Source organism: Emys orbicularis, chromosome 2, assembly GCF_028017835.1.
Source record: "Emys orbicularis isolate rEmyOrb1 chromosome 2, rEmyOrb1.hap1, whole genome shotgun sequence".
NCBI classification, from domain to species: Eukaryota; Metazoa; Chordata; order Testudines; family Emydidae; genus Emys; species Emys orbicularis.
Window position 1 is genome coordinate 196545373 of NC_088684.1, and position 15205 is coordinate 196560577.

General features: G+C 41.1%; 1 protein-coding gene across 1 annotated transcript in view; it reads right to left on the reverse strand.

Annotated features, from left to right (window-relative positions):
- The window catches only part of CNTNAP2 (contactin associated protein 2), a 1144465-nt gene that overhangs the window by 708648 nt on the left and 420612 nt on the right, over positions 1-15205 (reverse strand). The gene's annotated exons all lie outside the window — the stretch shown is intronic.

The window sequence follows — 15205 nt, forward strand, 5'->3', positions numbered from 1 at the left end:
CACAATATAATACCATACAGTGCAAGTGAATTGTCTCTAAAACTAAATATGATGCATCATAACATTGGAGCTAATAAAATGGCTGATAAAAAGTCAAAACACTAAAAGGAATATTATCCATGCACCAAAGATTTTAACAACCATAGCCTTTCATATAATAGATGGTGTTCATGGCAAACACTAAACTCTAGTGACACCCTATTGTCTTTAAAGCTGTTCTTTTTTCTATTGCTTCTATGCGTTCAGTTTAGCAGATAAAGATACACCAGTACTTGATAAGAATAGAGGTCGTAACCTATGGATGTACTAGACATACACCCATTTTGCTTCAAGCTTAATTAATAACCATTACACGCCCCACCCCAAAATCCGTAAAATACGAGACTGCAGTGTTCAGTGTAAGTAAAGGGAGAAAGAGAGGGTTGCTGAATAGTTCAGGAGTTCCTCTGGACTGGAGCAGCATTTTCCAAACAGACTGTTTAAAATAATAGTGCCAGTTTCTGCAAGTCTTTAACGTGTTGATTTCAATGGGACCGTTTGTGGAGTACCACTCAATCTGAATAGCGGGCAGAATCCCAATAACAGTATTATCTAATTTTAAAAAGGTATCTACTTCATGAATGGATGGGGCTGCCAGATTCATGAACAGCAGAACATGGTTTGCAAAACATTTTTTTGGCTTTTTTTTCAGGTTTTCATCAAAATACAAAATAACTGATATGTTTGGTGGGGGGGAGCAATTTCTTTAAAACACAAAAAATGTTTTGCTACCAAGTGTTGTAGTTTCACACTGGATACAATTTCTGCTCATAAAAAAATAATCTCAGGTTCCACAAAGAAAAACTGCGGGGGGGAGAGGGGGGGGAACGGACGGACGGATGACTGGTTGTTTCACAAGGCTCCAACCCAAAATTGTCATTAAAAAATAAGCAAAGCTGCTCATAAATATCAGGGCGTAGTTAAAATGTGGTATCATGATTTTGTAGATTCATATGGCCTATCATTTAAAAATCTATTTGGACTTGTACCAGATCATTCATTGTTGCCTTGAACTGAACTTGTAGACATTACAGGGTCAGTGAATTTTTTACATAACTATACATTTTAAAATCCTCTTGCCAAATTCAAAGAGAATGAAAATGGTGATGTGAGTTGTGTAACACTGACAGACCCCGGTCGTCCATGGGTGGGATCGAACCTATGGCCTCTGTAGCTTAGTGCATGAGCTAAAAGCCATATGCCTCTTAGCTAAGGCTGTAAAGAAGACTCATTAATCTCGCTCTAAGTGGTCTCGGTGTCATTAGATGGGACAGAACACCACACCCAGAAGATGTGAGGGCTACAGTTGCACATTAGCATGACTGTGAATATTTGTTGAAGTAAGTCAGCATCATTTTCTCAAAGAAGAGAGTTTAGAAAGTAACCAACAGGAGATTAAGAAGGTATAATTCTAGCTTGTGCCACCATTTACCAGACCTCAGAATTTGACCCTTGATGTTTTTGACAAACTACAAGCTGGGTAATTACATTCTCCCTGTAGTGGACACCTCTAAAATGTCAGTATTTGCCAACAGTTACCACCCAGAAGTATCGGAAATACCACAGATTTTCTCTCTACTAGAATTGGAGATATCTGTGGTAATTATGTGTTTATGGTTGGGAGATATTGCATTTGTAATGTTTTCTATTGTTTTATATGGTAAATTGCTTTCTTTTCAAACTGAGAGGGTAGTATATTATTATGAGCTGGATGAAACCTTGTTAAAACCCTATTGAGATTGATAGGTCTGAACACATTCTTCAATTAACATAAATGTAAGCCTAAGGAAAAAAAGAGTGTGTGTGAACCCACCCAGGAGCTTTAGGCTGAGTACTGGATAGGTGTGAGGAAGGGATGTGCGGGAGGGAAAGGAGAAGAGTGAGAAAAGACTGAAAAAAGACAAAAACAGAGAGAGAAACAGATGGGAAAAGGAAAAAAGCCAAGAAGTAGTCTGTTAAAACAGTGTGACCTGGAAAAAAAGTTAGAGAGACAGCTTTTGGGTCTGTTGATTAAAGAGGCTTGGAACTGTAAACTAAGAAATTGCTCCTTTTGTTCTTGGTTCCTCTTGCTTCAGAAACATGTGACTTTGTACATGTCTTGTAAATCAACAAGATTGCGTCAAAAAAAGATACCAGGCTCCATCAATTTCTTCTTTGAACTAGAACATCTCTCACAGCCCCAAACTTTGACTAGCTGCTTGGGTCAAAAAGGGGCAATGTTATTTTAAGACTAACTAGTGAAACGGTGGTAGTGGTGTTTGGCTGTTTTACTTTTAACCTTCACATTTCAGCAATAAATGTAAAATGTCTGTGGGGTGGTAAAGCCAAAACACTAGTGGTTTTATATGCGTTTTAACTGAAGTCATTCGATAATGGACAAAATCTAATAGCTTGAGTCCTGTCTCAATTCAATCAGTTTTCTTTTAACATACTTGACAGAACAGATGATACCAAAAGAGAGACAATTATGCCACTATATTGGGAGAACACTGCACTTCTTATATTAAGCCATTTTAGTTTGCAATCCATTATCTCTCTAAGCCATTCCCTAATAGCACCTACTTGTATTCTGGCAGACAATCGGCTATTACTGGCACGAAAGAAAGTCTACTTTTCACCTTTGGTACAATTCTTATCATTAGAAACTTTTCATTTGATCTCAGTGTAAATGGAAGAATTATAATAATGAACAAAAATGCAGAAGGTGGTTTATAATGGACAAGTCCTAAAGAAACATTTTCTATTTCTAAGGCCTGGTCTACACTAAACCCCCAAATTCGAACTAAGGTACGCAACTTCAGCTACGTGAATAACGTAGCTGAAGTCGACATACCTTAGTTCGAACTTACCGCGGTTCAGACGCGGTCCACACGCGGCAGGCAGGCTCCCCGTCGACTCCGCGGTACTCCTCTCGCCAAGCTGGAGTACCGCAGTCGACGGCGAGCGCTTCCGGGATCGATTTATCGCGTCCAGACCAGACGCGATAAATCGAACCCAGAACTTCGATTCCCAGCCGCCGAACTAGCGGCTGGGTGTAGACCTGGCCTTAGAAGTTATTTCCAGCTTCTGTCTGCAGTCCTCAGACTGCTTTATAAACACTGTTGAAATAAGCTTCCAACACCCCAGTGAGCTGGGTAAACAACAATATTCTCATTTTACATAGATGGAAACTTATGTATTAGAAAGTTGGGTGACTTGCCATATGGGAAGTCTGTAGCAGAGTCAGGAATTGAAGCCTCTTCTTGACTCAGTCTTATGCTATAAAACACAAGTTTCTTTACCTTACATTTTAAGGGTAAGCCTCACAACATCCAAATGTTTACTGGGTGGAGAAACTCAGATTCTCCAGAATCACGATGTTTCAAAACACTGTTGATTTGATACCATTCAAGAAATTATTTTATTTCCCTTCTTTACCCCATCCAAACGAATTACTACTCTGCCCATCAACAGTTAGAAACAGATTCAGTAGCTTGATCATATTGTTTAATTCTACCTAAACACAATGAAAACGGTGATGGGTTTTTAGTGGATTCAGTTAAAAAACATTAAGTGCTAAACACATATTTAGCATACAATAACCAAACCAGCATTTGGAAATAATATTTGGACCTGATCCTTCAAACAGTTATGTGTGGGAGTAGCTTACAGGAATAGTCCTAATGACGCCTGTGAGTAAAGGTAGTCTTGTGGTATTTGTAGGGTCAGGTTCTTTGGTTGGAACATTTAAAAAAAAACAACAACAACAAGCCAGTGTAAAGCCAAACAGTAAACTTAAGAAAAAACATTGTTTTCCCCCTTTGCTTTTTATCTTAACGATATATGGCTTCACTCAATATCTTTTCTGGACTTGAACTCAGACAAGAGTCATGTTTTAAGATGCTAGATTATCTGTGATATACAACTTTTAAAACCATTGGGCCAAATTCTGAAGGCCTTACTCTGTTTTTTGATCATTCCTTCCTTAGGCAACGTCCCATTGAAGTCAATAGGAGTTAGCTTACAAAAAGAAAGAAAAATACTGAATAAGCCCTTCAGAATTTGGCCCATAGTGTATACATTAAACTACATAATTTATTAAAGACCATTGATCTGATACTGTGCTTCATGGACTGAAACCAAGCATGAACTATGGGCTAGTCTACATTGGCAATGTTAAAGCGCTGCCGTGGCTTGTAACGTGACCTCTCCCAGCACTCTAAAAAAATCCCACCTCCATGAGGGGCGTGGCTCCCAGCGCTGGTGCACTGTCTACACTGGTGCTTTACAGTGTTGAAACTTGCTACGCTCAGGTTGGTGTTTTTTCACACCCCTGAGTAAGAAAATTTCAGCAGTGTAAAGTGCCAGTGTAGACAAGCCCTATGTCACATATAAGTGAGAAATAAAACCCATATTTGCTTATTTCTAAATTTCAGTTCTCTTTCTTTATAACTTTAGAGCCTAGTGATCCCACCTGTCTAGTGTTGCACAAGCAAATAAAAAAAGTATGTGCTTTTACCACTTAAAGAGGGTGGAATTACTCCAGGATAATAGCTCTGTTATGCTGCCCCAATGGGCAGTTAAACAAGGACAATGCACCTCACAAGCAGCGCACTGAAGAAGTGGGTGAGGTCCATATCAAAGCAAGTAAGGTCAGAGGAAAAAAGCGCCATGTACTGTACGCTCTTGCCAATGCATACTCTGTAGAAGCACATGGATAGTGTGGAGTATGTAGTGCTGTGTATATTCAAGTAGTGGTGCAGGGAAGACCAGAATCTGCAAATTACAAAACTACAAGCCACTTGGGCAATATAGTTTCTGATTTCACTCACTCTGCCTTTGTGTGTATGAAGTGGCTAAGGATGTATCTTATTGATGGTGTTTGGAGATAGGCCTTTGCACTGGTGATTTGCCTCAATAATAGAAGTATTCTCTCCTAAACGTCTGTGCTATCACCCAGTCTATTTCAAAGGTCAGTCTCTAGTTTCATGCAGTTTGCAGCTGACTGCAAACCAACCACCTGCTAAGCCTGTATTGCAGTGGTTCTCAACCCATGGCCTGCGGACCGCATGCAATGAAGCACACAGCTATGGCACAGCTGTGTGCTAAAAAAAAAAAATTCAAAATTTCCCGCTCCGGTCTGGCAGGGGCCGGGGCCAGCTGAGGGGGGAGAGGGCATCAGGCAGTCCTGCTGGGGTACTCCTGCCAGCAGCTGAGCTGGTGAGTGCAGCAGGGGGACAGGGTGTGGGAGAGTGGGTCTCTGGGGAGGTTTTTGGGGCAGTGAGGGGTTGGGGGGTGATGGACAGCATAGGCCCGGGAACTAGTGGTGTGGGGGGAGGAGGTGCTGTAGCACCCCCAGGTTTTAATTGGGGCTCTGTACCTGGCCCCGCTCTGTGGAGGGGTCTCTGGGCGGGTGGTGCTGGGCATAGGGGTTTGTGGGGAGGGTGTCTCTGGGCAGGGGGTCGGTGTGTTGCTTGGTGCGGGTCTGCCCCTGAGGAGAAGGAGAAGGCTGGCAGTGCAGGGCTGAGAGGGCCAGTGTGTGTCGGTCACAGTGGTTCTCAACCTGTGGCCCAAACAACACATTGTGGGCCACATATGGTAAATAGATTGAGAACCACTGCTGTATGGTATGATAGTGGAACTCATATTTGTTCTGGCTCCCATTGCCACATGTCTAATTATTACTTAGCACCTTTTACCTACAGTTCCTCTGTTGACCATGACTTTTCTGTGGAATTCCTTAACACTCCTAGTTATAGATGCTTACTGGGACAGCTCTTTGGCACCATGAACTCATTGCTGTGCTTCAAAAACTCCCCTTCCCCCCCCCCAATCTTGTAACAAAGAGCACACTTTCTCTCCAGTAGAGTTTCTGTCCACTGCAGTATGTTTTGGGGGCAGCTGTATCAACATCCCTTTTCTTACATGGCCATGTGGTGTTCCAAGAGACAAATTATTACTGTAAATGCTTCCCCATAGGACAAGTTCTGTGCAAGTTGCAATGGCACATTTTTGAATGCACTTCAAAGTGTACACTCTTGTGTACTTTGTACGTATAGAGAGAGGATTAGTACTTCATAAAAAGTATTCTGACTTAACAAAAAAATCCAGTTTAGCTGAGAATACCTGATACACCAAGGCTGTATTGAAATCAAAGGTGGAAAATAGCTTTCCCACAACAGAGTTTTGATTCAACAAGGTTAGACTGCAGCACATTCCTGAGCCACAAATATGTATTTAGAAACCTTCTTGTGATTTAATTTATTTTCTCTGAGATGTGTGTGTGTGTGTGTGTGTGTGTGTGTGTGTGTGTGTGTGTGTATTTTGCTGGTCTTATTTTTTCTGAACCCAACTTTAGAAAATTCTTAAATAACTTGATAAAAAAGATCTTTAAGTATGCCACCTCCACAATTCCCTTTCTGAATGCTCGGCAAGCTAGTTTCATATGCAAATTAAATATGCTAATGAAACAATCTATCCACAATTTCTTTTAAATGGTATTATTTCAAAAGTAGGACTCTTGAGGTAATCACTTTGATTGAACAAGAAGAAACAGATGTTTCTGTTATTAAAAATAAGAGGGAGGACTGGATTAATGAAAATAAAGAAAAAACAACCCAAATGCAAGAGCTTAATATGTATTAGGAAACTGAGAAAGAACATCTGTTGTAGTTATTCTTCAAACAAAATTATCGTAGTTAAAAATCTTAAATTTCTTTACAGTTAGTCTTCAGAGATCAAATCTGATTGCAGGATGTATATACCTGTGTGGAGTAAATTAATAAGACTTCTCAGGCCAAATCTTCTGCTAGCCAAAATTTTGCTGTACATGAGCAAAATTCTTTTGAAGTCAGTGGAGAGGCACCCATTTACAAGATAAGACAACTTGGCCCCTAGTCTTAATGCATTACTGACACCCATCATGCAGCTAAGAACATCAATTAAATCTTTAAAATAATATGAAAAAATGCTTATGTAATCACTCATATTATTCTTTAGAATAGTAAACCAAGTGTAACCAAATCATAGGCTATTTACTCTCCAGGCCAGAACCTCAGCTGGTGTAAATTGTTCTAGTTTCATTGGCTTCATTGGAGTGATACTAATTTACACCAGCTAAGGATCACCTTCGAAAGAAAGCACGTAACACTCAGCACCGTGTGGTTGCTCCTGCAACTTGTGGCTGCTCTTGTGCGGGAGCACAAAGCACAAACGAAGGCAGTCCTTTCTCCTGCTTGGGCACTAATGAGGAGACAACCAACTTCTCCATTCTGGCTGTTTGTAACAGGGGTGGCTCCAAGCACCAGCGCAGCAAGCGCGTGCCTGGGGCGGGAAACCGCAGGGGGCGGCCTGCTGGTCGCTGTGAGGGCGGCAGACAGGCAGTCTTTGGCGGCATGCCTGCGGGAGGTCCGCCGGTCCCGTGGCTTCGGCAGCAATTTGGCGGCGGGTACGGCGAAGGCGCGGGACCAGCAAATCACCCGCAGAAACGCCGCCAAATCTGCCTGACTGCCGTGCTTGGGGCGGCAAAAAACATAGAGCCGTCCCTGGTCTGTAAGCAAAGGCTACAGATGTTCTGCACTCCTCTAAAGGGGAGTGGCTGGGTAAGCTGAATAATGGTCACAGCCCCCTCCAATGACATGCTACTTTTTATAAAAGCTGTAGTAGTCACCACTCTGGGCCAGCTCCCCATGAGAGCACTACTCCTTTACACCACTTTTTCTGGCTCTGAGCCCACAGTCATCTTTGAGTCTGACCTCTCTCTACATCCTCACACCCAGACTATGTTCTGGCCTTGACAAAGGCAATCTTGCCCCTCTGATATCTGTTCAGAAGGCTGCTGCAAAGATCTCTTTCCTAGCTTGTCAGTTTGACCATGGCACCCCTCTCTTTGCATCTCTTTACTGGCTCCTTCTTCTCCATCGTATCAAGCATAAGCTACTTATCTTCACTTTCAATGCCCTGCATAACCTATCATCTCTCATTAAGGTGACCAGATGTCCCGGTTTTATAGGGACAGTCCTGATTTTTGGGTCTTTTTCTTATATAGGCTCCTATTATCTCCCCCCTCCCGCCCCGTCCCGATTTTTCACACTTGCTGTCTGGTCAACCTATCTCTCATTCAGTATCAAAAGGTTAATTTCCCATCTGTGATAAGTCTGTCATCAGCCTCCATCGCCCGCGTGTTAAATTTTCAAACAAGCACCTTTGTGGTGGCTCCCATGCTGCCCCACATCCTTGGGAGACACTCCTGGTAAACAGCTGCAAAGCTAATTTGTTGTCCTCCTTCAAAACCCACCTTTGTCCTTGTGATGGTGCACCCCATAAGGCTTCATGGAAATATGCTTATGAATGTATATATGACATAACTGGAATATGTTTTATGCTACATATGCCATGTAACATATCTCTGTAAAGGTTATGATCTACTGAATCTATTCATCCTATTTGCATGCATGTGTCATTGTTGTATTCAAAGTTATGAATATTGGCTGTGTACTTGCTTGATTTCTAAGTAGCCTTAGTAAAGCATTTGGTCAGCTTCTTGAGAAAGGAATGTGCAAATTAAGTGCCCAATCAAGAAACACTTAAAGAACAATGAATCTTGGAAGGCTCCAATCCACATAAGAAGTCTACCTGAGGACCTTCAGGGTAGCATGTAAACAATGGCTGCTGCCTGTAAAAACTGAGTCATGCATGGACATGTGACTTGCCCACGTGACTCCAAAACTCCATCTTGGAGCTGGACTTTACATAGGAGAGAGGAGGGGGTCTCCACCCGCAAGAGGAAGTCTATTTAAACCCCTGGGAGACCCCTCCATTTTGTCTTGAGCTGACTAAAGAGATAGCCTCTCCACCCCCAAAGGATACCTACAAGAAACTGGAACAAAGGACAGTAACTACCGGGGGTGTGAGTGATTGCTGGACCCAGACTAGAAGGAGACTAGTCTGTAAAAGGAAGCTTACTGGAATTCCTCTAAGGGTGAGGTTTTTATCTGTATTCAGTTTTATTACTGTATTAGACTCAGACTTGCGTGTTTTATTTTATTTTACTTGGTAATTCACTTTGTTCTGTCTGTTACTACTTGGAACCACTTAAATCCTATTTTCTGTATTTAATAAAATCACTTTTTACTTATTACTTAACCCAGAGTATGTATTAATACTTGGGGGGTGGAGGGGGCAAACAGCTGTGCATCGCTCTTTATCAGTGTTATAGAGGGCGAACAATTTATGAGTTTACTCTGTATAAGCGTTATACAAGGTAAAACAGATTTATTTGGGGTTTGGACCCCATTGGGAGTTAGACATCTGAGTGTTAAAGACAGGAACACTTCTTAACCTGCTTTCAGTTAAGTCTGCAGCTTTGGGGCATGTGGTTCAGACCCTGGGTCTGTGTTGGAGCAGACTAGCGTGTCTGGCTCAGCAAGACAGGGTGCTGGAGTCCCAGGCTGGCAGGGCAGGAAAGCAGGGGCAGTAGTAGTCTTGGCACATCAGTTGGCAGCCCCCAGGGGGTTTCTGTGATCCAACCCGTCACAGCCATGAGGCCCACAAAAAAAGTTGACAGTGTTTAGGCTGCTGGTGCGCTGAGACCACTGTCTATAATGCTGACCAATATTGTCTCATTGTTTCCTTTTACTCCCCGTCCGGGTGTCATGGATCAGTATTCACGTCGCACTTCACATCAGTACCCAGCATGGGCCAGGGAAGCTAATGATTCAACCAGCAGACCAAATTCGGTGATGAATCCTGGTCACATGCCACCTGAGGCACATTGTACAAACGCTAAGATGACTCCCCGTCCACCTGTATCCATTTGTTGTATCTCATCTTATACTGAGATGGTAAGCTCTTTGGGACAGGACTGTCCTTTTGTTCTGTTTGTGTTGTGCCTACCACAACAGGGTGCTGGTCTATGATTAGGGCTCCTAGGCACTACAGTAATACAAATAAGATTCTAACACTTGCAAATAGAGGAAAGCTCCATATGTTCCTCTGCAATTAAATCAAGAAACCATTACCAATACTCAACCGCCCCTAACCTCTATGCAACCAATTTATGAGAAATGACACCTTGAGCTATTTCTGTGGTCTCATAGTTTATTTTCAGAAAGAGAATATGAGTAACAAAAATTTAAATCTTGCTATTAGGTAGTTTAGGGAATAATCCAAAGAAATACATTTTAGGATTTATGACTCAGAAGAGTCCACTTCATTTTTTCAGCGTGTTCTTTTTCTAATATCCAAAGTTTCTATGCACTTACTGTAACAGATATTTAGGACCAGAAAACTAGAGGAGTGACAAATAATCCCTAGAGTGGATTCAAAGCACAGCGTAGTGGCAATAACCACTCACCAACCAATAAATTATGATACATTTGGTCTTCACATTCAAACTCAGTTCTCTCTTCAGGTCATTGGGTGACAACATGGCAACATTTTGCCTACTAGTGATATTTTAGCTACAGTGAGATGTACCCTGTAATTTAGTGTCAAAACACATGGAACTGAAAGGTTAGTATTATCATTTAAATAAAATCTCTAGCCCCAAATTAATGGAGCACATAAAATGACACCATGGTAGGCCATTTTCCTATTTCCATAATTTATAATGTAGTGCAATAAAAATGGCAAATTTTGTAAATATATGCAACTAGAATACTGCAGACTTTACAGTAATCAACCTTCTTACAATAGGCTTGACAACTGGTGATTTCTATTACATAAGACCATACAGTTTGCAAATATTCATCAAACTTGTAATGCATTTTTGTTTTTACTGGAAACTTACAAAAATAAATGGAAAAGGGGATTTGTCCTTGAATCACACACAAAATAATGTCTTCCAAACTTTAAGACTAGGCATTTGCAGACCCTTATGCTAATGTTGGAATGAATATTGTTGCCCAAAGGATATTTATTTCCTTTCTTCTTGCCTTCTTTAACATGGGGGAGGGGGGAGACTCATCTCAGTCTCCTGCCTTAATTGTGAAATAGGCCAAACTTACAAATTCAAATCTCACTGTCAAGTCAAGCTAGTTTGCCAATGAACAAATTTAAAGTTTCTGATTTCTCCTCCCTCCCTTCATTCTAATCCTGGTAAAATCTGCCAATATTGGACCCAGTATTGCAACCACTTACTTACGTGCTTGAAGTTCAAGTTAATGGGACTCAGCTGAAAGTTAAGCGTGTGTTTGTTTTCAGAATCAAGGCCGTGCAAAGGATTTTTTTAAACATTATGCACAAATTATGCATGCCTTCCTGAATAAATTAATTGAATCCATTTTTTTTTAAAGAATCATAAATATGCAGTCACGGATACAAATTTATTCTAAATTAGTGAGTAATTAAATTATTATAGACTCTAAGTTCAGTAGCTTTTATCCTTCATATTCTCTCATTTAAGAAACCAATAAACTTTTCAGAAATTAAAAATCAACTCCATTTTTAAGGCACTTTTTCCTCTCAAAACAAACAAAAACAAAATCTCAGGGACACTGGGATAACCTTATCTTATCTGATAGTTTTCACACTGTCTTACTATCATCTGCCAAATATGCCTCTCCACAGAAGCACTATTTTTCCTAACACTTACCCTTGAGCTGGTCACTATCTTATATTCAGAAGAAGATGCTATCTCCCTGGGTCATCCCTTGAACCCTACATGTATTAAAATTTACCATATTACTATTCTTTTGTCATATTTGTGTGAATTAAAGAAATCCAACAGCTCCTTTTGGGGACCTTTCTGAGCAGTTTCTCTCCCTTCAGTCTCTCTACAGAGTCTCAGGATATTTGTTACAGTCTGTTCATAATTCAGACCCTGGATTAAAGCAGTGTTCGCAGAGTTATCAAGTGTTGAGGAGTGAAGAAAGTACAGCATAATACAGGTACCCAAATTTCCACCATGTCCAACTGAAATCCTCTCTCTGCATGCCACCAAGTTCAGATGTCGCTACCAGGCCCACAGACAGCAATTCCGGGCCTCAGGGAACAGTCAATGGGCGCTCTTCCGGCACGGCCAGGGCTTCCACATGCCCTCCTGGCTGTCTCTGCCGCCAGTGGTATCACCCTGTGAGCATCTAGGAGCCCACTGCCACCCACCCTCATGATTTAAAAGGCCTGGGGCTCCCAGCCACCTTTTTAAATCATCCAGGCCCCTGGGCAATTGCCCCCTTCCCTCCCCGCCCCGTCAGTGGGCCTGGTCTCTACAGAAATAGTGAAAATATCTCCTGTTTCATTCACATGTGCACTGCATAAACATTAAGTAAAAAAATAAAATATAACCAGATCTATTGTGGTAAAATTGGGTTTAAAGGTTCTATTTTACTAAGCCATATTTTCCTAGCCTTACTTTCTCCATAACATCTCAGCAACAAGGAATGATGACAGACAGGAAGACACACACACAGACTGATAAGCACACAAAATAGAAATAAATAATAAAATTACCTTTTGAGAAACCCAAATTCTGTGTTCTAATTCACCACCCACAATATAACAGTAAGTCCCACTCCCAGTAGAAGTTTGTTGTGTCCTGAGGTGGGAGAATTAGAATCACCCTTGTGTCTCATACACCCTAATGGGCTGATTCATAAGCAAATCCTATTGACCTGGACAGAGGGTGGAGAGGGAGAAGTGAGACCCAGAATTTTGTAGAGCTCAGCTGTTGGGATATCAACCAGCTTCACCTTTGTGAACAGATTAAGGCCCCAATCTACCAAAGCATTTAAACTTCAGGTTTCAGAGTAGCAGCCGTGTTAGTCTGTATCCGCAAAAAGAACAGGAGTACTTGTGGCACCTTAGAGACTAACAAATTTATTAGAGCATAAGCTTTCGTGGGCTACAAGCCCACGAAAGCTTATGCTCTAATAAATTTGTTAGTCTCTAAGGTGCCACAAGTACTCCTGTTCTTTTTATTTAAACTTCAGTTTACTAAACAGTGGGATTATTTCAAGTGGTTAAAGTCAGGCACACTCTTAAGTATCTTGCCAAGCCTAAATCTTGCTTATGTTAAACCGGGGTTCCAGCAAGGCCTTTTGAACATTTTCAATATTCAAAGAGCGCAATTTTGTATGTCTGTTGGCTTTTTTAACACTACCTTTCAGTTTTACTAAAATAGTTTAGTTTTCTTCATTTGGCAATGCTTTCTAACCTGCACCTGTAACATTATTGCTGTGCTTCTGTTTGAGAGATATACAAACCTCTAGGCACAAGATTTCATTAGTGGAAACTTTTTGGTCACTGCTACATTCACAGAGCAGCTAGTTTTTTAATGTCTTAATCCTATTATTAAAAAAAAGAAAAGTCCCTTATATCCCTTTATCTTCATTGTGCATATGTCTTGGACGATAAATGACAAAAACATCCCACTTGTCTTCCAATCCCACGTAACTATTTTTTTCAGGGTATAGCTGTGTCTCTTCCTTCCTTTGTCACAGGAATCTAATGGAAGGAAAGATGCACTAAAAAAAGCTAGAAGTGAACATGATGATAGCCAACAAACAATGGCTGCATTGGCTGGACTCTCTCTGGAATTTGGTGTTCACTTATGTAAACTCTGACACCCCAGGCTGGTTGCTAATAATTAACAAGAGGTGTTAGATTTGAAGAATTACTTTCTTTAAATACACATTATGGATGAAATCATGCTAGCAACAACTGTGGACTAGATTCACCCTTCCGTTATGCAAACTCCTGCAAGCATAAATCAAAGCACAGACCTCCTGATAGAACAAAGGACATGAAGGAGCTCATTTTACCATGGACCAGGGAGCCACAAAGTCCTAGCACAGCCTGAAGATTTGGCAGCCCCGGCCCAGGATAGTGTGGCTCTGACATCTGACTTCAAAACAAATCTTTTCTCCACTAGTATAAACCTCAAAGGAGGGGGGTGGAAACACCTGCCTTGCCAAGGGATGGGATGAAGCTCCCTGATGTGTTGTTGGCCTTGTTGCCAAGGGGAAATACAATTTGACTCTCTCTACCCAAGGCAAAATGCATCTTCCCCGGCATTTGAAAATATTTGCTGCTAACACATCTCTCTCACACTTTCCCTGACCAATGTAGATTTTATTCCTCATAGCTCTGCTGCCCAGATAGAGGAAGGTTTTACAACACAGTTCTGAGGAAAGGAAAAAAACCCTAGTAGAGAAACCATGGTAGAACTGTGCTAGCAACTAGAATGTTCAAACGTGTGTTGCCTGGTTTTAGCTATAGTGTGGATAGGATCTAAGCCTGAATGTGTCATGAAGCAGGCTTATTCTGTTTGCAGATTTTTTGGGCAAAAACCCCACACCACACACTTTTCACAATCATAATGAGCAGGCACTGGATTATGATGTTAAGCAGACTCAACTAAAATGGTGGTGAGAGTTCATGGATAGCTCGTAGCAATGGTAGTGAACACAACTACCATGCAGTCTGCATTAGCAGAGCTGTCCAACCCCTCCTGAAGCTTGGTGTATGTGTGACATTTCATAGCTATATTCAAGATGTATGGTTTCAGTGCATGGCTGTTGTCTTCAGAGATGGATGAAGTAGCACTGGAAAAAACGAAAGAAGGGCTGAATGGGTTTTTTTGAGATTTAATAAAAAGCGTATAAGATTTAACTCTTCCCTTTCCCCACAAAAGTTCTACATCTGAGGTCCTTTCAGATATTTCACGGACACCTCTCTCAGACAAACTTATATGGACTGCAGTGAGAATCTGCCTAAACAAGTACGGAGTAAACACTGAGCAAGTTCTGTTGGGTACTATATGATTACTTTGGAAACACAGGCTGAATATTCCAGTAAATTGTCCCTCATGTAAATCCTTTCTTCATTTTATTATTTTAGGATACCAAGTCATGGTATCAAGGAAAGTGTCACCATTTCTATTTGTGTATGTTTGCTGATATTCTAACCTTTCCGCCCCTATCTAGTGAATGAGTAATTCAATAGATAGGTTTTGGAGATGAAAGACCAGTGCACCAATGTTCAAATTCTGCCTTTGGCCTCAAATGACAAAGAGTTTGATAATCTTGTTCTCATCCTCAATTGTGCATATCACAAAATCATTCAATTTTAGCACAATATTTGAAGACCGCTCCTGTTACAATGCTGGAGGGAAAGATCAACATTGATATAATGGTTATTGGTCCCATTTTATTAAGCAATGAAGAACTTTCATTGTCAATTAGGCTGC